At 47.7% G+C, this 24,819-nt stretch overlaps 1 long non-coding RNA gene across 1 annotated transcript in view; it reads left to right on the top strand.

Annotated features, from left to right (window-relative positions):
- Nucleotides 1-18,824, top strand: part of LOC137528241 (uncharacterized) — a 163,869-nt gene extending 145,045 nt beyond the window's left edge. The window contains exon 3 of the long non-coding RNA XR_011023328.1: nt 18,773-18,824. This is a non-coding gene — a long non-coding RNA (uncharacterized lncRNA). The remainder of the gene's footprint in view (nt 1-18,772) is intronic.
- Nucleotides 18,825-24,819: the final 5,995 nt, after the last annotated feature.

Below are 24,819 nucleotides of genomic sequence, written 5' to 3'. Positions count from 1 at the left end.
TTTTTACAACCAGATGAAGGCGCTAAGGAAGTTACACCACCTCATATGTCTGAGTTAGGTGGCGACACTATGGACGTAACGTGTGAAGATGATGAAGTACCTGCTGTTGGTGCAGTTTTTGAGGTGTCTGAGGCAAGCAAAGCTGGGCAGGATGATTATGATGACAATGAGGAAAAAAAAAAGATGTGCAATCTTGCGCTAACGCAGGTGAGAGGTCAAAGTGGACCGCAGACTGATCACACACTGGCAGCTCCTCAAACACTCGGCTGTGAGCGGACTACTGGAAAAGGAAGCAAAAGACAGGAGGAGCGCTCCGTAGTGTGATACCGTTTAACCACTTAAGGACTGCAGTCATAAAACCCCTTAAGGACCAGAGCCTTTTTTTCCATTCGGACCACTGCAGCTTTCACGGTTTATTGCTCAGTCATACAACCTACCACCTAAATGAATTTTACCTCCTTTTCTTGTCACTAATACAGCTTTCTTTCGGTGCTATTTGATTGCTGCTGCGAGTTTTACTTTTTATTATATTCATCAAAAAAGACATGAATTTTGTCAAAAAAATGACTTTTTTAACTTTCTGTGCTGACATTTTTCAAATAAAGTAAAATTTCCTATACATTTGAGCGCGAAAGTTATTCTGCTACATGTCTTTGATAAAAAAAAAAACATTCAGTGTATATTTATTGGATTGGGTAAAAGTTATAGCGTTTACAAACTATGGTGCCAAAAGTGAATTTTCCCATTTTCAAGCATCTCTGACTTTTCTGCGCACCTGTCAGGTTTCATGAGGGGCTAAAATTCCAGGATAGTACAAATCCCCCCCAAATGACCCCATTTTGGAAAGAAGACATCCCAAAGTATTCAGTCAGAGGCATGGTGAGTTCATAGAAGATTTTATTTTTTGTCACAAGTTAGCGGAAAATGACACTTTGTAACAAAAAAAAAAAAAAAAGTTTCCATTTCTTCTAACTTGCGACAAAAAAAATGAAATCTGCCACGGACTCACTATGCTACTCTCTGAATACCTTGAAGTGTCTACTTTCCAAAATGGGGTCATTTGTGGGGTGTGTTCACTGTCCTGGCATTTTGGGGGGTGCCTAATTGTAAGCACCCCTGTAAAGCCTAAAGATGCTCATTGGACTTTGGCCCCCTTAGCGCAGTTAGGCTGCAAAAAAGTGCCACACATGTGGTATTGCCGTACTCAGGTGAAGTAGTATATGTGTTTTGGGGTGTATTTTTACACATACCCATGCTGGGTGGGAGAAATATCTCCGTAAATGACAATTGTTTTATTTTTTTTACACACAATTGTCAATTTATAGAGATATTTCTCCCACTCAGCATGGGTATGTGGAAAAATACACCCCAAAACACATTATACTACTTCTCCTGAGTACGGCGATACCACATGTGTGGCACTTTTTTGCACCCTAACTGCGCTAAGGGGCCCAAAGTCCAATGAGTACCTTTAGGATTTCACAGGTCATTTTGAGAAATTTCGTTTCAAGACTGCTCCTCACGGTTTAGGGCCCCTAAAATGCCAGGACAGTATAGGAATCCCAAACACTGGTCCACATGACAGCCCAGGGGCCCCAGGTCTCTTTCACTCACTGGGGCCCCCAAACCACCATGCGACACCTAGAGGGAAGTGCGGGCAAGCCCTGGACCTCTCACCTCCAGGGAACTCACCCCACCACCTCTAAACTGAATGCCAACTGCAACAAACACAATTGCTAACTTCCAGTCCGAGCAATATCCTGCCTCTATCTGGCCAGCAGACGCTTGTCAGCCAATCAGGTGCACTGTCATACACCCTTTGCCTGCTGTACCATACCTAGCAGGAATTACATAGATTAGCATTCAGGTGGAAGGCTTCGGTTGGACGCAATCGTGAATTGCGTCGTTTAACAGGGACGCCCCGTGTAGGCACATCTCCCACACGGTCCCCTCCCTAACCACTCACCTGTCAACCGCATCGTAGAAGCTGCAAAAAATAAAATTTAAAATCACAAACACTGGTCCACATGACAGCCCAGGGGCCCCAGGTCTCTCTCACTCACTGGGGCCCCCAAACCACCATGCGACACCTAGAGGGAAGTGCGGGCAAGCCCTGGACCTCTCACCTCCAGGGAACTCACCCCACCACCTCTAAACTGAATGCCAACTGCAACAAACACAATTGCTAACTTCCAGTCAGAGCAATATCCTGCCTCTATCTGGCCAGCAGACGCTTGTCAGCCAATCAGGTGCACTGTCATACACCCTTTGCCTGCTGTACCATACCTAGCAGGAATTACATAGATTAGCATTCAGGTGGGAGGCTTCGGTTGGACGCAATCGTGAATTGCGTCGTTTAACAGGGACGCCCCGTGTAGGCACATCTCCCACACGGTCCCCTCCCTAACCACTCACCTGTCAACCGCATCGTAGAAGCTGCAAAAAATAAAATTTAAAATCACAAACACTGGTCCACATGACAGCCCAGGGGCCCCAGGTCTCTCTCACTCACTGGGGCCCCCAAACCACCATGCGACACCTAGAGGGAAGTGCGGGCAAGCCCTGGACCTCTCACCTCCAGGGAACTCACCCCACCACCTCTAAACTGAATGCCAACTGCAACAAACACAATTGCTAACTTCCAGTCAGAGCAATATCCTGCCTCTATCTGGCCAGCAGACGCTTGTCAGCCAATCAGGTGCACTGTCATACACCTTTTGCCTGCTGTACCATACCTAGCAGGAATTACATAGATTAGCATTCAGGTGGGAGGCTTTGGTTGGACGCAATCGTGAATTGCGGCGTTTAACAGGGACGCCCCGTGTAGGCACATCTCCCACACGGTCCCCTCCCTAACCACTCACCTGTCAACCGCATCGTAGAAGCTGCAAAAAATAAAATTTAAAATCACAAACACTGGTCCACATGACAGCCCAGGGGCCCCAGGTCTCTCTCACTCACTGGGGCCCCCAAACCACCATGCGACACCTAGAGGGAAGTGCGGGCAAGCCCTGGACCTCTCACCTCCAGGGAACTCACCCCACCACCTCTAAACTGAATGCCAACTGCAACAAACACAATTGCTAACTTCCAGTCAGAGCAATATCCTGCCTCTATCTGGCCAGCAGACGCTTGTCAGCCAATCAGGTGCACTGTCATACACCCTTTGCCTGCTGTACCATACCTAGCAGGAATTACATAGATTAGCATTCAGGTGGGAGGCTTCGGTTGGACGCAATCGTGAATTGCGTCGTTTAACAGGGACGCCCCGTGTAGGCACATCTCCCACACGGTCCCCTCCCTAACCACTCACCTGTCAACCGCATCGTAGAAGCTGCAAAAAATAAAATTTAAAATCACAAACACTGGTCCACATGACAGCCCAGGGGCCCCAGGTCTCTCTCACTCACTGGGGCCCCCAAACCACCATGCGACACCTAGAGGGAAGTGCGGGCAAGCCCTGGACCTCTCACCTCCAGGGAACTCACCCCACCACCTCTAAACTGAATGCCAACTGCAACAAACACAATTGCTAACTTCCAGTCAGAGCAATATCCTGCCTCTATCTGGCCAGCAGACGCTTGTCAGCCAATCAGGTGCACTGTCATACACCCTTTGCCTGCTGTACCATACCTAGCAGGAATTACATAGATTAGCATTCAGGTGGGAGGCTTCGGTTGGACGCAATCGTGAATTGCGTCGTTTAACAGGGACGCCCCGTGTAGGCACATCTCCCACACGGTCCCCTCCCTAACCACTCACCTGTCAACCGCATCGTAGAAGCTGCAAAAAATAAAATTTAAAATCACAAACACTGGTCCACATGACAGCCCAGGGGCCCCAGGTCTCTCTCACTCACTGGGGCCCCCAAACCACCATGCGACACCTAGAGGGAAGTGCGGGCAAGCCCTGGACCTCTCACCTCCAGGGAACTCACCCCACCACCTCTAAACTGAATGCCAACTGCAACAAACACAATTGCTAACTTCCAGTCAGAGCAATATCCTGCCTCTATCTGGCCAGCAGACGCTTGTCAGCCAATCAGGTGCACTGTCATACACCTTTTGCCTGCTGTACCATACCTAGCAGGAATTACATAGATTAGCATTCAGGTGGGAGGCTTTGGTTGGACGCAATCGTGAATTGCGGCGTTTAACAGGGACGCCCCGTGTAGGCACATCTCCCACACGGTCCCCTCCCTAACCACTCACCTGTCAACCGCATCGTAGAAGCTGCAAAAAATAAAATTTAAAATCACAAACACTGGTCCACATGACAGCCCAGGGGCCCCAGGTCTCTCTCACTCACTGGGGCCCCCAAACCACCATGCGACACCTAGAGGGAAGTGCGGGCAAGCCCTGGACCTCTCACCTCCAGGGAACTCACCCCACCACCTCTAAACTGAATGCCAACTGCAACAAACACAATTGCTAACTTCCAGTCAGAGCAATATCCTGCCTCTATCTGGCCAGCAGACGCTTGTCAGCCAATCAGGTGCACTGTCATACACCCTTTGCCTGCTGTACCATACCTAGCAGGAATTACATAGATTAGCATTCAGGTGGGAGGCTTCGGTTGGACGCAATCGTGAATTGCGTCGTTTAACAGGGACGCCCCGTGTAGGCACATCTCCCACACGGTCCCCTCCCTAACCACTCACCTGTCAACCGCATCGTAGAAGCTGCAAAAAATAAAATTTAAAATCACAAACACTGGTCCACATGACAGCCCAGGGGCCCCAGGTCTCTCTCACTCACTGGGGCCCCCAAACCACCATGCGACACCTAGAGGGAAGTGCGGGCAAGCCCTGGACCTCTCACCTCCAGGGAACTCACCCCACCACCTCTAAACTGAATGCCAACTGCAACAAACACAATTGCTAACTTCCAGTCAGAGCAATATCCTGCCTCTATCTGGCCAGCAGACGCTTGTCAGCCAATCAGGTGCACTGTCATACACCTTTTGCCTGCTGTACCATACCTAGCAGGAATTACATAGATTAGCATTCAGGTGGGAGGCTTCGGTTGGACGCAATCGTGAATTGCGTCGTTTAACAGGGACGCCCCGTGTAGGCACATCTCCCACACGGTCCCCTCCCTAACCACTCACCTGTCAACCGCATAGTAGAAGCTGCAAAAAATAAAATTTAAAATCACAAACACTGGTCCACATGACAGCCCAGGGGCCCCAGGTCTCTCTCACTCACTGGGGCCCCCAAACCACCATGCGACACCTAGAGGGAAGTGCAGGCAAGCCCTGGACCTCTCACCTCCAGGGAACTCACCCCACCACCTCTAAACTGAATGCCAACTGCAACAAACACAATTGCTAACTTCCAGTCAGAGCAATATCCTGCCTCTATCTGGCCAGCAGACGCTTGTCAGCCAATCAGGTGCACTGTCATACACCCTTCGCCTGCTGTACCATACCTAGCAGGAATTACATAGATTAGCATTCAGGTGGGAGGCTTCGGTTGGACGCAATCGTGAATTACGTCGTTTAACAGAGACGCCCCGTGTAGGCACATCTCCCACACGGTCCCCTCCCTAACCACTCACCTGTCAACCGCATCGTAGAAGCTGCAAAAAATAAAATTTAAAATCACAAACACTGGTCCACATGACAGCCCAGGGGCCCCAGGTCTCTCTCACTCACTGGGGCCCCCAAACCACCATGCAGTATAGGAATCCCACAAATTACCCCATTTTAGAAAGAAGACACCCCAAGGTATTCCATTAGGAGGATGGTGAGTTCATAGAAGATTTTTTTTTTTTTTGTCACAAGTTAGCGGAAATTGATTTTAATTGTTTTTTTCACAAAGTGTCATTTTCCGCTAACTTGTGACAAAAATAAAATCTTCTATGAACTCACCATACTCCTAACGGAATACCTTGGGGTGTCTTCTTTCTAAAATGGGGTCATTTGTGGGGTTCCTATACTGCCCTGGCATTTTAGGGGCCCTAAACCGTGAGGAGTAGTCTTGAAACCAAATGTCGCAAAATGACCTGTGAAATCCTAAAGGTACTCATTGGACTTTGGGCCCCTTAGCGCACTTAGGGTGCAAAAAAGTGCCACACATGTGGTACCGCCGTACTCAGGAGAAGTAGTATAATGTGTTTTGTGGTGTATTTTTACACATACAGATGCTAGGTGGGAGAAATATCTCTGTAAATGACAATTATTTGATTTTTTTACACACAATTGTCCATTTACAGAGAGATTTCTCCCACCCAGCATGGGTATGTATAAAAATACACCTCAAAACACATTATACTACTTCTCCTGAGTACGGCGATACCACATGTGTGACACTTTTTTGCAACCTAGGTGCGCTAAGGGGCCTAACGTCCTATTCACAGGTCATTTTGAGGCATTTGGATTCTAGACTACTCCTCACGGTTTAGGGCCCCTAAAATGCCAGGGCAGTATAGGAACCCCACAAGTGACCCCATTTTAGAAAGAAGACACCCCAAGGTATTCCGTTAGGGGTATGGTGAGTTCATAGAAGATTTTTTTTTTGTCACAAGTTAGCGGAAAATGACACTTTGTGAAAAAAAAACCCAATACATATCAATTTCCGCTAACTTGTGACAAAAAATAAAATCTTCTATGAACTCACCATACTCCTAACGGAATACCTTGGGGTGTCTTCTTTCTAGAATGGGGTCATTTGTGGGGTTCCAATACTGCCCTGGCATTTTAGGGGCCCTAAACCGTGAGGAGTAGTCTTGAACCCAAATGTCTCAAAATGACCTGTGAAATCCTAAAGGTACTCATTGGACTTTGGGCCCCTTAGCACAGTTAGGCTGCAAAAAAGTGTCACACATGTGATATCGCCTTACTCAGAAGAAGTAGTATAATGTGTTTTGTGGTGTATTTTTACATATAACCATGCTGGGTGGGAGAAATATCTCTGTAAATGACACATTTTTGATTTTTTTTACACACAATTGTCCGTTTACAGAGAGATTTCTCCCACCCAGCATGGGTATGTGTAAAAATACACCACAAAACACATTATACTACTTCTCCTGAGTATGGCGATACTACATGTGTGACACTTTTTTGCAGCCTAGGTGCGCTAAGGGGCCCAACGTCCTATTCACAGGTCATTTTGAGGCATTTGTTTTCTAGACTACTCCCCACGGTTTAGGGCCCCTAAAATGCCAGGGCAGTATAGGAACCCCACAAGTGACCCCATTTTAGAAAGACGACACCCCAAGGTATTCAGTTAGGGGTATGGTGAGTTCATAGAAGATTTTATTTTTTGTCACAAGTTAGTGAAAAATGACACTTTGTGAAAAAAACAATAAAAATCCAATTTCCGCTAACTTTTGACAAAAAATAAAATCTTCTATGAACTCATCATACACCTAACAGAATACCTTGGGGTGTCTTCTTTCTAAAATGGGGTCACTTCTGGGGTTCCTATACTGCCCTGGCATTTTACGGGCCCAAAACTGTGAGTAGTCTGGAAACCAAATTTCTCAAAATGACTGTTCAGGGGTATAAGCATCTGCAAATTTTGATGACAGGTGGTCTATGAGGGGGCAAATTTTGTGGAAATGGTCATAAGCAGGGTGGCCTCTTAGATGACAGGATGTATTGGGCCTGATCTGATGGATAGGAGTGCTAGGGGGGTGACAGGAGGTGATTGATGGGTGTCTCAGGGGGCGGTTAGAGGGGAAAATAGATGCAATCAATGCACTGGGGAGGTGATCGGAAGGGGGTCTGAGGGGGATCTGAGGGTTTGGCCGAGTGATCAGGAGCCCACACGGGGCAAATTAGGGCCTGATCTGATGGGTAGGTGTGCTGGGGGTGACAGGAGGTGATTTATGGGTGTCTCAAGGTGTGATTAGAGGGGGGAAATAGATGCAAGCAATGCACTAGCGAGGTGATCAGGGCTGGGGTCTGAGGGTGTTCTGAGGTGTGGGCGGGTGATTGGGTGCCCGCAAGGGGCAGATTAGGGTCTAATCTGATGGGTAACAGTGACAGGTGGTGATAGGGGGTGATTGATGGGTAATTAGTGGGTGTTTAGAGGAGAGAAGAGATGTAAACACTGCACTTGGGAGGTGATCTGATGTCGGATCTGCGGGCGATCTATTGGTGTGGGTGGGTGATCAGATTGCCTGCAAGGGGCAGGTTAGGGGCTGATTGATGGGTGGCAGTGACAGGGGGTGATTGATGGGTGGCAGTGACAGGGGGTGATTGATGGGTGATTGACAGGTGATCAGTGGGTTATTACAGGGAATAACAGATGTAAATATTGCACTGGCGAATTGATAAGGGGGGGGTCTGAGGGCAATCTGAGCGTGTGGGCGGGTGATTGGGTGCCCGCAAGGGGCAGATTAGGGTCTAATCTGATGGGTAACAGTGACAGGTGGTGATAGGGGGTGATTGATGGGTAATTAGTGGGTGTTTAGAGGAGAGAATAGATGTAAACACTGCGCTTGGGAGGTGATCTGATGTCGGATCTGCGGGCGATCTATTGGTGTGGGTGGGTGATCAGATTGCCCGCAAGGGGCAGGTTAGGGGCTGATTGATGGGTGGCAGTGACAGGGGGTGATTGATGGGTGGCAGTGACAGGGGGTGATTGACAGGTGATCAGTGGGTTATTACAGGGAAGAACGGATGTAAATAATGCACTGGCGAATCGATAAGGGGGGGTTTGAGGGCAATCTAAGCGTGTGGGCGGGCGATTGGGTGCCCGCAAGGGTCTAATCTGATGGGTAACAGTGACAGGTGGTGATAGGGGGTGATTGATGGGTGATTGATGGGTAATTAGTGGGTGTTTAGAGGAGAGAATAGATGTAAACGATGGATTTGGGAGGTGATCTGATGTCGGATCTGCGGGCGATCTATTGGTGTGGGTGGGTGATCAGATTGCCCGCAAGGGGCAGGTTAGGGGCTGATTGATGGGTGGCAGTGACAGGGGGTGATTGATGGGTGGCAGTGACAGGGGGTGATTGACAGGTGATCAGTGGGTTATTACAGGGAAGAACGGATGTAAATAATGCACTGGCGAATCGATAAGGGGGGGGGGTTGAGGGCAATCTGAGCGTGTGGGCGGGCGATTGGGTGCCCGCAAGGGTCTAATCTGATGGGTAACAGTGACAGGTGGTGATAGGGGGTGATTGATGGGTGATTGATGGGTAATTAGTGGGTGTTTAGAGGAAAGAATAGATGTAAACGATGGATTTGGGAGGTGATCTGATGTCGGATCTGCGGGCGATCTATTGGTGTGGGTGGGTGATCAGATTGCCCGCAAGGGGCAGGTTAGGGGCTGATTGATGGGTGGCAGTGACAGGGGGTGATTGACGGGTGATTGACGGGTGATTGACAGGTGATCAGGGGGGATAGATGCATACAGTACACGGGGGGGGAGGGTCTGGGGGGGTCTGGGGAGAATCTGAGGGGTGGGGGGGTGATCAGGAGGGAGCAGGGGGCAGTTTAGGGACTAAAAAAAAAATAGCGTTGACAGATAGTGACAGGGAGTGATTGATGGGTGATTAGGGGGGTGATTGTGTGCAAATGGTGGTCTGGGGGGTGGGCAGGGGGGGTCTGAGGGGTACTGTGGGCGATCAGGGGGCAGGGGGGGCAGATCAGTGTGTTTGGGTGCAGACTAGGGTGGCTGCAGCCTGCCCTGGTGGTCCCTCGGACACTGGGACCACCAGGGCAGGAGGCAGCCTGTATAAAACACTTTGTAAACATTACAAAGCGTATTATACGCTTCCTATCCGGGGATCGTCAGGTTAACAACCCGCCGGTGCTTCCGATTGGCCGGCGGGTTGACGTCGCGGGTGGGCGGAGCCTATTGCCGGTGGATGCGCGCGCATCCCAGCGCGCGATCCCCGGCCAGAGAGTGCCCCAGGACCTGACGCCAATCTGCGTTACGTGGTCCTGGGGCTGCCACTTTGCCGCCGCCAATATGAAGTAGGCGGTCGGCAAGTGATTAATAAAATGAAATCTGCGCAATAAAAGATACACTTACTAGATGTATATGAACAGTAGGCATTTAAAATTGGCATATAGACCAGAATAAAAAGGACATCCCCTCTTGGAAGCGAAACCTGAAGCTGCAGTGGCCAGTGGCAGCAAGGATCCAGATGGTAAATGGATGACAGGTGTCCCTTCGGGGTGACTGTGTGCAGGTTACGTCAAGACGCGTTTCGGCGTGTCCACGCCTTCGTCAGTTAACTGACGAAGGCGTGGACACGCCGAAACGCGTCTTGACGTAACCTGCACACAGTCACCCCGAAGGGACACCTGTCATCCATTTACCATCTGGATCCTTGCTGTCGCTGGCCACTGCAGCTTCAAGTTTCGCTTCCAAGAGGGGATGTCCTTTTTATTCTGGTCTATATGCCAATTTTAAATGCCTACTGTTCATATACATCTAGTAAGTGTATCTTTTATTGCGCAGTTTTCATTTTATTAAACGGTATCACACTACGGAGCGCTCCTCCTGTCTTTTGCTTCCTTTTCCAGGATGATTATGATGATGACGATGATACGGATCCTACGTATGTTACCAATAGAGGAGATGAACAGGGGGACAGTTCAGAGGGGGAGTCAGAAAGGAGTAGGAGGAGACGAGTTGCTGAAAGAAGCAGGGGGAGCTCGTCGTCAGAAACAGCTGGTGGCAGTGTCCGGCGCCATGTATCGCCACCTATGGACAGCCAGCCAACATGCCCTTCAACGTCAGCTGCTGATGCCACCATAGTGCCACCACCCCAGGGGGGCTCAGCGGTTTGGACATTTTTTAATGTGTCTGCCTCAGATCGGAGCAATGCCCTCTGTTGTCTCTGCCTCCAAGAATTGAGCCGTGGAAAGGCCAACACTCACTTACGAAGGCACATGGAGAAAAGGCACAAACTGCAATGGGAAGAGCACCTGAGCAAAAGCAGCACACAAAAGAAAAAGCCACCCTCCTCCTCTTCCTCCTTCAGGTGCAGCATCTTCAGCCGCTTTCTACCTTCACAGCCACCCTCCTCCACTCCGCCTCTGCCCTTGAGCGGTTCCTGCTCCTCTGCCCACAGCAGCCAGGATGTCTGTGAAGGAAATCTTTAAGCGGAAGAAGCCATTTTCTGCCAGTCACCCCCTCGCCCGGCGTCTGACAGCTGGCATGACGGAACTGTTATCTCGCTAGCTGTTACCATACCAGCTGGTGGACTCTGAGGCCTTCTGCAAATTTGTGGCCATTGGGACACCGCAATTATTTCTCTAAAAAGACGATACCCAAACTGTACCGTGAAGTGGAGAGGCAAGTGGTGTCATCTCTGGCACAAGGGTCCACCTGACCACGGATGCCTGGTCTGCCAAGCAAGGTCAGGACAGGTACACAACTTACACAGCCCATTGGGTCAACCTGGTGACCGATGGCAAGCAGGGAGTACGTGGCTGTGCAGCGGACCAACTTGTGACACCTCCACGGCTTGCAGGCAGGCCTCCTGCCACTTCCTCTCCTCCTGCTACATCCTCTTCACTGTCCTCCTCCTCCTCCTTGGCTGAGTGGCAGTTCAACTCTACTGGTGCTGCGATCTCCTCTCCAGCTACACAGCCCCATCTCCCCAGGGCTTATGCTGCATGCCAGGTACGACGGTGTCACGCCATCTTAGACATGTCTTGCCTCAAAGCGGAGAGTCACACTGGACCAGCTCTCCTGGCTGCTCTTAACAAACAGGTGGATCAGTGGCTGACCCCGCACCAGCTGGAGATCGGCAACGTGGTGTGTGACAACGGCAGCAATCTCCTTTCCGCTTTGAATTTGGGAAAGCTGACACATGTACCCTGCATGGCACATGTGCTGAATCTAGTCATTCAAAGATTTGTGTCAAAGTACCCAGGCTTAGATGACGTCCTGAAGCAGGCCAGGAAATTGTGTGGGCATTTCAGGCGGTTTTACACGGCCATGGCACGCTTTGCGGACATTCAGCGGAGAAACAAGTTGCTGGTGAGATGCTTGATATGTGAACTCACTGGAATTCGACCCTGGTCATGTTCTCTCGCCTGCTAGAATAGGAGAAAGCCGTCACCCAGTACCTCTACAATTTAAGTAGAAGGACACAATCTTGGGAGATGGGGATGTTCTGGCCCCTGAACTGGACACTGATGCGAAATGCATGCAGGCTCATGCGGCCGTTTGAGGAGGTGTCCAACTTGGTGAGTCACAGGGAAGGCACCATCAGCGACTTGATCCCGTACACTTCCTGGAGCGTGCCGTGCGTAGAGTGGTGGATCAAGCTGTGGAGGAGCATGAAGAGGAACAGTTACGGCAGTAACAGTTGTGGGAGCAATTTTCAGTAGAATCAGATGTTTCCTCAACACCTGCGGCAGCACAGAGGGGGGATAAGGAGGAAGAGTTGTGTGGGGAAGAGGAGTCAGACTCGGATGACGAGGAAGGTGTTTCTTTGGAGGAGGAGGAGGTAGCGGCAGAAGAACAACCGCAGCAGGCGTCACAGGGGGCTTGTGCTGCTTGACATTCTCGTCGTATTGTTCGTGGCTGGGGGGAGGACTTATCTGAAGTCGCTGAGGAAGAGCAAGAGGAGATGGAGAGTACGTTTGGATCCAACTTTTTGCCGATGGCGTCTTTCATGCTGTCCAGCCTGTTGAGGGTCCCCCATATAAAAAAACTTTAGGGGAATTAGCTCTACTGGTTGGCCACGCTACTAGACCTCTCAGTATAGGCACAAAGTGGCGGACATGTTACCAACTCACCAGAAGGCAGAAAGGATGCAGTACATGCAGAACAAGCTGGCAACTATGCTTTACAATACGTTTAAGGGTGATATCACAGCACAACACAATAAAGGTACCACTGCCAGTAATCCTCCTCCCATGTCCAGGCAGGCAAGGACAGGACCCTCCAGCGATCTCATGGTGATGTCGGATATGCGGACATTCTTTAGTCCAATGCCTCGCCTTAGCGCTTCCGGATTCACCCTCCACCAACACCTGGACCGGCAGGTAGCCGACTACCTGGCCTTAAGTGTGGATGTAGACACTGTGAGCAGCGATGAACCCTTGGACTACTGGGTGCGCAGGCTTGACCTGTGGCCAGAGCTGTCCCAATTTGCCACCCAACTTCTGGCTTGCCCTGCCTCAAGGGTCCTGTCAGAAAGAACCTTCCACGCACCTGGAGGCATTGTCACTGAGAAGAGAAGTCGCCTAGGTCACAAAAGTGTTCAGTCCCTCACCTTTATCAAAATGAATGAGGCATGGATCCTGGAGGGCTACTGCCCACCCAAAGACTAAGTTAGTCCCCACACACAGCATCTCTGCCTGCACGCCGTGTGACTGGCTGCCTGCCCCAAGACTAAGGCACTCCCCACACAGCACCTCTGCCCGCAGGCCACTTGACTGCCTTCTCCACCACCACCAACAGGGTCCAGAACTCCAGGCGGATTCCTGAATTTTTAAGGCCGCTGCTAGCAGCGGCTGCTATACAAATTTTTCTGGTGCGCGTACATACCTGCCTAATTTTTCTGGCTGCACTGCGGCTGCAACAACAAAACAAAAGGCATGTACATGTGCCTATTCCCCTTCGTGATCATTACCTTGCTGCGGTGAAGGGGCTTGCGTATCACAATGAAGCAATGACCGACGGCTAAATGAGTGTCTCGGGGGGTGGCACACCAAAGATCATAGGGTCGTTGCTTCATTGTGGACAGACCAAATTTGATCAGCTGGAGAGTCACTGTTCTGTCATTCAGCCCGGTGATCATATGGGCTGGAAAGCCGCCATCACCTGCACTCTCGTCATGGTGCGCACCAGTCCAGCACAGCCATCACTACACAAACAGCTGTTTGCAGTCACTGCATACCTTTCACTGCATCTTTGACTGCACATTGTATTATACCTGGCAGTCTGTGCATACCTTTAACTTGAATGGATGGCAGACTTGCCCTCCATAACAGATTCTCGGAAAAGGTAGTAAAGTCTATCAGTGTCATATACAGCAGGGCCTCGAAAGTCCTCCTGTATTGTTATTTTTAGTCACTACCTCGGGACGTGCATGCCATGCCTTGTGCCTTCCTTGGAAGTGTGTGGTAGCCGTTCCTGCTCCTTTGTCCACAGCGTGCCTGCTGCCTTCCTTGGATGTGTGGTGGTGGTAGCCGTTTCTTAGGCTCCCACTCCGGACCGGAATCGAACCAGGATTCCCCGTCCATTACCTGTGGTCACTGGTCACTCGCAATGGCAGACTTGCCCTCCATAACAGATTCTCGTTAAAGGTAGTAAAGTCTATCTGTGTCATATACAGCAGGGCCTCGAAAGTCCTCCTGTATTGTTATTTTTGGCCACTACCTCGGGACGTGCATGCCATGCCTGCTGCCTTCCTTGGATGTGTGGTAGCCGTTTCTGCTCCTTTGCCCACAGCGTGCCTGCTACCTTCCTTGGATGTGTGGTGGTGGTAGCCATTTCTTAAGCTCCCACTCCGGACCGGAATTGAACCAGGATTCCCCGGCCATCACCCGTGATCACTCGCAATGGCAGACTTGCCCTCCATAAAAGATTCTCGTTGCAGGTACTGAACAGCAACAAGTATTTAAAAAAATAGATGTAAACTTTAACAATGGTAGTGAAAGAACTATCGAAAGTTGATAAGGCAGTCAGACATTACCTGACATCACTGAGTGAGGAAGAGCAATCTCGCCATGGTGCGCACCAGTCCAGCACGGCAGTCACTACGCAAACAGCTGTTTGCAGTGCGTTACACAGTGAGATTAGTGTGTCACTGTGAAGCAGTACTCTAAATACACTCCCTGATTGATGTATACACATGCAAGATGTTTTAAAGCACTTTAGGCCTGCAATTTAGCATTCAATGTGATTTCTGCCCTTAAAACGCTGCTTTGCGTCCAATCTAGATTTTTCCCCGGGACTTTTGGCGTGTATCCCACTCCGCCATGCCCCCCCCTCCAGGTGTTAGACCCCTTGAAACATCTTTTCCATCACTTTTGTGGCCAGCATACATTTTTCTAGTTTTCAAAGTTCGCCTCCCCATTGAAGTCTATTGCGGATCGCGAAAGTTCGCGCAAACTGAACTTTCGCACGTGGTTCGCAAACTCAGTTCGCGAACCCGAAAATCAGAGGCTCGGGCCATCTCTAGTCAGTGCATACCTTTCACTTCATCCCTCCCAATATGGGGAAAACAGGCAGAGCCAGAGGCAGGCCACCCTGCAGGTCTGTTCGAGGTCGTGCTGTCGTGATTTCGTGCGGCCCTGGACCAAAGTACAGTGTTCAGAAGGCGCATGCCATCAACCCCCAAGATTGTCAGGACGTAGTTGACTATTTAACACAGAACACCTCATCTTCCTCAGCTTCCGCACGGAAGCGTGACATATCTTCCTCCTCCTGCTCTGATTCTGGCACCCCACTTAACACTCAGTTGGCCGCCACCACCAAAGTGCCATCACCCCAGGGCTTAGCGGTGTGGAAATGTTTTGTGTGTCTGCCTCAGATGAGAGCAATGCCATCTGTACTCTGCCACCAAAAATTGAGCCGTGGAAAGACCAAGATCCGCGTAGGGACAACTTCCTTACGAAGGCACATGATGACAAAGCACAAACTGCAATGGGATGACCACCTGAGGAAAAGCAGCACACAAAAGCAAAGCCACACACCACAGTGGAAGATATGCAGTTATTTCTCAAAAAAGGCGATACCCAAACTGTACCGTGATGTTGAAAGGCAAGTGGTGTCATCTCTGGCACACTGCGTTGGGTCAAGGGTCCATCTGACCACGTGGTCTGCAAAGCACGGTCAGGCCTGCCCGAAGACTAAGTCAGTCCCCACACACAGCATCTCTGCCTGCACGCCGTGTGAGTGCCTGCCCCAAGACTAACTCGCTCCCCTCACAGCATCTCTGCCTGCAGGCCGCTTGACTGCCTTCTCCGCCACCACCAACAGGATCCAGGACACCAGGCGGATTCCTGCACTGCAGCTGCAACAACAAAACAAAAGGTATGTACATGTGCCAATTCCCCTTCGTGATCGTTACCTTGCCGCGGTGAAGGGGCTTGCGTATCACAATGAAGCAATGACCGCCGGCTATATGAGTGTGTAGGGGGGGGGGCACACCCACGATAATAAGGTCGTTGCTTCATTGTGGACAGACCAAATTCGATCAGCCGGACACTCAGTCACTGTTGTTCTGTCATTGAGCTACCTCAGCCCGACCATATGGGCTTGAAAACCGCTATCGCCTGCACTCTGGCCATGGTGCGCACCAGTGCAGCACGGCCGTCACTACGCTTCAAAGTCCGTCAAAGTTCGCCTCCCCATTGAAGTCTATTGCGGTTCGCGGAAGTTCGCGAACGTTTGTGGAAGTTCGCAAACGCGGCTCGCAAACTGAAAATCGGAGGTTCGGGCCATCTCTAGCCATAGTGTGTGCAGTGAAATTACGCTGTGGTTAGCTATTGTAAAGGGCGCTTGATTACTTTTAAAGAGCGCTCCACTGAACCCGGCCGGAGCCCGGCAGGTGCAGTAGCTTCAAAGTACGAGATTCCTGCACTTTGATTGGCTCTGTAGGCTGCCTGTCACTTGACTGTCACAGGATCAAGAGGACTTGCAGAAGGAGAAAAACACTTATAGCCCAAATAGAGTAGTACATTTAAGAAGCAATGGTGTAAAGAAAGTGGAATTATCTCCGTGGTCAGCGCACAACATGTGCGCCAACACTGCGGAAACCCTCCACAAGCGGGGAACGATCGTTTCAAACGACTATAGTCGCATGTGTGTACGCACCTTTAGTGTGTGTTACGCATGTACACCAAACAGTGCACACACAGCATTGTCTGGTGGACATATTTATGCACTCTGCAGCAGGGCTGTGGAGTCGGAGTCGTGGAGTTGTGCAATTTTGGGTGCCTGGAGTCGGAGTCGGGAAAAAATGCACCGACTCCGACTCCTAATGAATTTGTAACTGTAATTAAAATAGAAGATATGATAAAATGTTCTATTTCTCAGATAATAGTCATTAAAAGTAATGTATATATACAGTATAAATACAGTAATAGCTGTGCTTAGTCCACAAAAATGAAATAAACCAATCAAAATTAGTTACTTGTGCTGCTTCAATAAAGCAGTCCCCGTATTTTTAAGGTCAGATATACATATCTGATTGTGACTGTATATATGATGTGTACACAGGAATCTCTTATATATACTAAATAACATCTATGCTGTAAGTATAAAGCCTGATGTGTAGCCTTGTCACTAATAGAGATGGTCAATGAGGTGGAAATAATTCTGCATTGATGCTGATTTATGCAAATGTATGCACTCCCTTTGCTGATGAAATCAAATAATTTGATATGTTATTAAAATTTGGTTTGGTGACTACAAATTAAAGGGTAACTGAGACGGATGAAAAGTAAAGTTTTATACATACCTGGGTCTTCCTCCAGCCCCCTTCAGGCTAATCAGTCCCTCGCTGTCCTTCACCACCCGAATCTTCTGCTATGAGTCCTGGTAATTCAGCCAGTCAGCGCTGTCCAGCCGCATGCCGCTCCCACAGCCAGGAACATTCTGCACCTGCGCAATAGTGCTGCACAGGTGTAGTATGCTCCTGGCAGCGGAGTGTGTGCATGCGCACTACGCCTGACTGGCTCAAGTACCTGGACTCATAGCAGAAGATCCAGGTGGTGGAGGAGGACAACGAGGGACTGATTATCCTGAAGGCGGCTGGAGGAAGCCCCAGGTATGTATAAAACTTTAATTTAATCTGTCTCAGGTTTACTTTGTTACACAGTAGTACTATACTCTACATATGCACTCCCCACAGAGCTGCAGGGAATCCACTGAGAATGTTGTGCACATTGAACACAGAGGTGTTGTCTGTTTACAATCTCCTTCTTCCCCTGCAGAGTACCTGCACATCATTCTTACATGTACCCACACTTACATTGCCTAGGGCCTGATAGATGTTCTTTGTTCCGGTTTGTACCTTTTATAAGTACTCTTACCAAGGACTAGTTTTAGTCTAAAAGGAATAAATATAGTAGTCTACATATCCTTCTCACTTCAGTTGTCTTGTAAAATTCCTAAGCGTTGGCAGTTAAGAGACCAATTTCATGTTACATACTTTTAATCAACAAAATTGTAATATGCAAATTAGAGGAGTCGGAGTCGTGGAGTCGGAGTCGGAGTCGGTGGAATCCTAAACTGAGGAGTCGGAGTCGGTGGATTTTTGGACCGACTCCACAGCCCTGCTCTGCAGCACTGAGTTCCAAGAAAACAAAGCTACACTGTCCCTTTCATATCATTTCATTCTATGAAACGCACAGCTATCTTTATTGGAAAGCAGCGCAAAAGAGTGCTCAGGTCCTCAGCCTAACTGCAACTCTAAAAAAATAAAATAAAAATTGGTTGACGTGCTTCGAAGGTAGTTTATTTTTTATTTGTGGTATTTTTTTTTTTTTTTACTTAAAAGGAACTAAAGATGAGAGACATATGAAGGCTGCCATATTTATTCCCTTATAAACAATACCAGTTGCCTGGCAGTGCTCTTGATCTTTCTGGGCGGTAGTGTCTGAATCACACACCTGAAGCAAGCATGCAGCTTATCTCGCCAGAGACGGCTGATCTGCATGCTTGTTCAGGGGCTGTGGCTAAACGTATTAGAGGCAGTGGCTCAGCAGGGCAGCCAGGCAATGTGCATCGTCTAAAAGGAAATAAATATGGCAGCTCCCGTATGTTTCTCACCTCGGGTTCCCTTTGATGCTGAAAATGAAATAATAATAAATGAAATAATGTGTTATAACACTACAGATGACTGATGGAGGAGGTTGTGATAGAAACGGAGGCTTTGGCGGGAGAGGAGGTAAGCCTAATGATATCCGCACATGTTTTCATCTGACAAATTTACACTTTTCAATAGATTCAATGTATATAAAATATTTGCCTTCTGTGTGAGAGACCCTAATTTATTTTTATATATATCTTATGCTTAAAGGGAACCCGAGGTGAGAGGGATATGGAGGCTGCCATATTTATTCCCTTCTAAACAATGCCAGTTGCCTGGCAGCCCTGTTGATCTTCTGGGATAAGTAGTGCCTGAGTCAAAACCCTGGAACCAGCATATGGCTAATTCAGTAAAAACCCTGAGTCAGCTGAGTCAGAGTATCTGGTCTGCTTAATGCTTTTTCAATGTCTATGGCTAAAAATATTATGATAGGTACACACCATACAATGTTCTTGCAGATCGATTATTTCTAACATGTCCGATCTGAATTTCCATTTTTCGATTTTACAGTTGTTTTTCCAACTGATTTTCTGATCGATTTCCGTTCATATCTATGAAAATTGATTGGAAAATCGATCGGAAAATTGGAAAACCAATTGAAATTCAGATCGGACATGTTGGAAATATAATCGATCTGGCAGATAAATCTGCTAGAAAATTGTATGGTGTGTACCCAGCATTAGAGACACAGGATCAGGAGGACTGCCAGGCAACTGGTATTGTTTAAAGTGACACTGAAGTGAAAAAAAACTTAGGATGTAATGTCGGTGTCTCAACAAGCTTATGGCTAATCCAGTAAAAGCTGAGTGAGAGTACCTGATCTGAGGCATGCTTGTTCAGGGTCTATGGCTAAAAGTATTAGAGGCAGAGGATCAGTGGGGTAGCCAGGCAAATGGTATTGTTTAAAAGGAAATTAATAAAAAGTTCTATTCTTTTTTTAAAGGGAACCCGAGGTGAGAGGTATATGGAGGCTGCCATATTTGGGAGGTTTCTACCTTATGTCCCCTCCCCCCAGCCCACCATTAGCTCCATCTCTACATGTACTACAGTCTCCTTCAAGGAACAACAGTAGCCCCATTTCATATACAGTGGTTTGCAAAAGTATTCGGCCCCCTTGATGTTTTCCACATTTTGTCACATTACTGCCACAAACATGAATCAATTTTATTGGAATTCCACATGAAAGACCAATACAAAGTGGTGTACACGTGAGAAGTGGAACAAAAATCATACATGATTCCAAACATTTTTTACAAATCAATAACTGCAAAGTGGGGTGTGCGTAATTATTCAGCCCCCTGAGTCAATACTTTGCTGCAATTACAGCTGCCAGTCTTTTAGGGTATGTCTCTACCAGCTTTGCACATCTAGAGACTGAAATCCTTGCCCGTTCTTCTTTGCAAAACAGCTCCAGCTCAGTCAGATTACATGGACAGCGTTTGTGGATAGCAGTTTTCAGATTTTGCCACAGATTCTCGATTGGATTTAGATCTGGACTTTGACTGGGCCATTCTAACACATGGCTATGTTTTGTTTTAAACTATTCCAATGTTGCCCTGGCTTTATGTTTAGGGTCGTTGTCCTGCTGGAAGGTGAACCTCCGCCCCAGTCTCAAGTCTTTTGCAGACTCCAAGAGGGTTTCTTCCAAGATTGCCTTGTATTTGGCTCCATCCATCTTCCCATCAACTCTGACCATCTTCCCTGTCCCTGCTGAAGAGAAGTATCCCCAGAGCATGCTGCTGCCACCACCATATTTGACAGTGGGAATGGTGTATTCAGAGTGATGTGCAGTGTAAGTTTTCCACCACACATAGCGTTTGCATTTTGGCCAAAAAGTTCCATTTTGGTCTCATCTGACCAGAGCACCTTCTTTCACGTGTTTGCTGTGTCCCCCACATGGCTTGTGGCAAACTGCAAACGGGACTTCTTATGCTTTTCTGTCAACAATGGCTTTCTTCTTGCCACTCTTCCATGGGCAACTTTGTGCAGTGCATGACTGTTGGACAGATTCCCCCACCTGAGCTGTAGATCTCTGCAGCTCGTCCAGAGTCACCATAGGCCTCTTGATTGCATTTCTGATCAGCGCTCTCCTTGTTCGGCCTGTGAGTTTAGGTAGATGGCCTTGTCTTGGTAGGTTTACAGTTGTGCCATACTCCTTCCATTTCTGAATGATCGCTTGAACAGTGCTCCGTGGGATGTTCAAGGCTTTGTAAATCTTTTTGTAGCCTAAGCCTGCTTTACATTTCTCAATAACTTTATCCCTGACCTGTCTGGTGTGTTCTTTGGACTTCATGGTGTTGTTGCTCCCAATATTCTCTTAGAAAGCCTCTGAGGCCATCACAGAGCAGCTGTATTTGTACTGACATTAGATTACACACAGGTGCACTCTATTTAGTCATTAGCACTCATCAGGCAATGTCTATGGGCAACAGACTGCACTCAGACCAAAGGGGGCTGAATAATTACGCACACCCCACTTTGCAGTTATTTATTTGTAAAAAATGTTTGGAATCATGTATGATTTTTGTTCCACTTCTCACATGTACACCACTTTGTGTTGGTCTTTCACGTGGAATTCCAATAAAATTGATTAATGTTTGTGGCAGTAATGTGACAAAATGTGGAAAACTTCAAGGGGGCTGAATACTTTTGCAAACCACTGTATTCATTCCTTCTGCCATGCACAGACTCTCTCTTTCAACAAGCAGCCCTCCTCTTCTATGCATTTCATGTAAAGTTATCCACTTAGCAATGGCCTATATGGGCTTTTTTTTTTTAAACAATTTTGCCTCCTTACTGGAGTCTTATAATTTGTTTACTCAGGACAGATGTCAGCATATACAACAATAAAGGCAGCCATACACTGGTCGATTGCCACCAGATCGACCAGCAGATAGATCCCTCTGTGATCCAATCTGATCAAAGAGGGATCTATTGGCAGCCTACACTGCAAACAGATTTTGAACCGATTTCACTATGAAATCGATTCACAATCTGTGGAGCTGCCACTGCCGCCGCCCCCTGCATACATTACCTGATCCAGCCGGCGCGAGTCCCCCGGTCTCCGCTCTCTTCTCCGCTCTGGGCTCCGGCTTCACTTTACTTCCTGTCAGGGGAAGTTTAAACAGTAGAGGGCGCTCTACTGTGTAATCTTCCCCCGACAGGAAGTAAGTGAAGTCAGCCGGAGCCCAGCGCGGAGAAGGGACCGCAGGGACACGCGCCAGCGGAACAGGTAATGTATTGCCACTAGCGTCGGTTGCCGGACATTTGAACGCCACTATCGACGCACTTCCGACCCGCCGGCGATCGAGTGAAATTTTACGCGCGGACAGATCGATCAATATTGGACAGAAATCGTTTGATCGGTCAGCGTTTGCGTATCGATTTCACAGCAGATTCAAACACAGTGATTGAATCTACTGTCTATCGGCAGGAATTTGACGCAGTGTATGTGCTTTTCTCCTACAAAACTAATTAATTGCTGGGTAGAATGGCATTTATGAACACATCGCCATTTCTTCTGTAGCACAGACTACTTGGCTTTTTAATCTGGATGTAGATACTTCTAGGGTTGGAGCTGTCTTGAGCGTGGTAGGGAGTTCCAAATGGTAGTGGCAGCATGAAAGAAGGCTATGGGTCCAGGATGGACTTAGGGGGGGGAGTGACCAAGTTATGAGATCCTGTTAAGGTTGTAGGACCTGTGATGCAGTTACAACACATTCTTCAGGCATCCGGAGCCTCAAGGGGTCGTTAACTGCAATATATTTTTGCCTGTTTACATCATGTTAATACATATGATTATAATTACACCTTTAACTAAATCTGGACTTCTGCTGTAATGTTTCCTTGTGTTGCAGATGTCAGGGAACTTTTTCCCCACCGCAGTCAGTGAGGAGAAGCTTTAGGAAGCACGTGAAAAATCCTTACAAAGGATATTTGGATCCAGTCGAGCCATATTAGCTGTAGATGGGAAATCCAATAAACCCAACCAATGCTCCTATGAAGACATCGTATGGGACAAGATGACACAGCAGTGAGTTCTTATCTGCATATAAAGAATGGAATGATAGGTAGATGAAGATTGCGCTGATATTTCACCTCCCTACAGGGACAGACAGCAGACAAGCCTACAGCTACTTTTGTATTCAAACTTACAGATTAAAAGGTCTGAATACTACATGGACTTATAGAGGAACTTCAGCCTAAACAAACATGCTGTCATTAAGTTACATTAGTTATGTTAATTAAAATAGATAGGTAATATAATCTCTTACCCACCCTGTTTTAAAAGAACAGGCAAATGTTGGATTTCATAAGGGCAGCCATCTTTTTGGTTGAAAGGAGGTGACAGGGAGAATGAGACACAGTTCCAACTGTCCTGTGTGCTGATCATCCCTCCCAGTTGCTAGGCAACGTGAATAACAACATAGGAAATCCCATCATGCTTTGCACAGCATCAGGGATAAAAATCCCGGGCAGTTTTCTTTGATGGGGTGGAGGTAAAAATGCAGCTAAAAATGATGCTTTGGTAAGAAAAACAAAGTTCTGATGCTGTGAAACTGTTAAAGAAACCCTGAGCCTTTTCAGTTCTGCTGAATAGATTTTTAGTCCAGAGGTTCACTTTAAGTCCATGATGTCATCAAGACTCACCTAAACTGGAAGTGGGAGTGTCCTGAACACTCCAATACTCCCTGATGGTTTACTATTTTCTATTCAACATTTTGAGAGTATTCATAGTGACATGTAGCATGATGAGATAAACTCGTATGAGTATATACTGTACACATTCTAGTTACAATTATGCCTTTGTTCTCATTTTAGTTTCAAAGAAGTTTTATTGGTTTAACAATAAACATTACAGTAATTCTGGGTATGTCCACTTCGGGACTAGATATGTTATGATGCTAGATATACAAATTCAACAAGAACAAAACAGATAACGGGTATGCAGATATTCAATATATTAAGCAGTGATATAGTAGAGAAAAGAGTGTTCACTTTAATGCTTTATGTTTAGCACCTATGGAGAGATCATAAGGAAAAGACACAGGATCGGAGTCCAATGAGGTCTGAGGCGTTTAGCCAGGGCTGCCATGTTTTGATAAAGGTATCAAAAGTGTCGTTAATGATTGCAAGAATCCTTTCAGAGATCATTATGTCTAGGATAATGTTGTCAGTTAGTTGAATGGAGAGTGTTTGCTGCAACCATTGTCTTGCTATGTGAGATCTCACTGCTTTAGCTATGTGCTGTGCCAACCGGTGTGGGGGGTGCTTCCACCTGGGGGGCTTGTCCCCAAACAGGAGCATCCCTGGGTCTGGCCCCAATGCAGTTCCCAATGCTGTGTTTATGAGTGCAGTAACTTTCGCCCAGTAGGCTTGCACCACAGGACAGAACCACCATATGTGGGGCATATCACCCTCTCTCCCACAGTTTCTGAAACACAATTTACTTTTAGTTGAGTCAATGTTATGTAGTTTTAGGGGGGTGATGTAGGCATGATGCAAGATTTTATAATTAGTTTCAATATGGGAGTAGTAAGTGCTACCTTTGGTGAGAGTGGTACAGCATTTGGACCATCTTTCTGGGGAAATTGTGATTCCTAATTCTGACTTCCAAGCTTTGAGTTTGCTAAATTCAGGGGGTTGGGAGAGTAAAGCATATAATAGTGAAATGAGGCCACCCTCTAAAGGTCTTAGGTCACACCATGCTTCATAAGAGGTGCGCTGTGGGAGGGGAGAATTTTTTGGGCCAAGGGTAGTGAGGAAGTGATAGATTTGCATTGCTGCAAAGAATTCAGATGGGGGGAACTCAGTTTTCATTTTGAATTGCTCCCAAGTTGGGATTTTATCATTAACCAACAGGTGTTTAAGGTGCGTAATTCCCTTAGTTTTCCACCATCTGAAGGAGCGCGGGTCAAAACCCGGGGCAAACATAGGGCTACCAAAAGTGGGAGAAGGGTTGGTATTTTTGTTTGTAGATTTTTTTTTAATCTGAATAGTCTCCATATGGAGAGAGAATGGGCAGACGGGAGACTGGTGTTTCACAGATGTAGGGACTGAGTGTGTGGACCAG

The sequence above is a fragment of the Hyperolius riggenbachi genome, chromosome 8 (assembly GCF_040937935.1).
Source record: "Hyperolius riggenbachi isolate aHypRig1 chromosome 8, aHypRig1.pri, whole genome shotgun sequence".
Taxonomy (NCBI): Eukaryota; Metazoa; Chordata; class Amphibia; order Anura; family Hyperoliidae; genus Hyperolius; species Hyperolius riggenbachi.
This window is presented reverse-complemented; position numbering and strand designations above follow the sequence as displayed.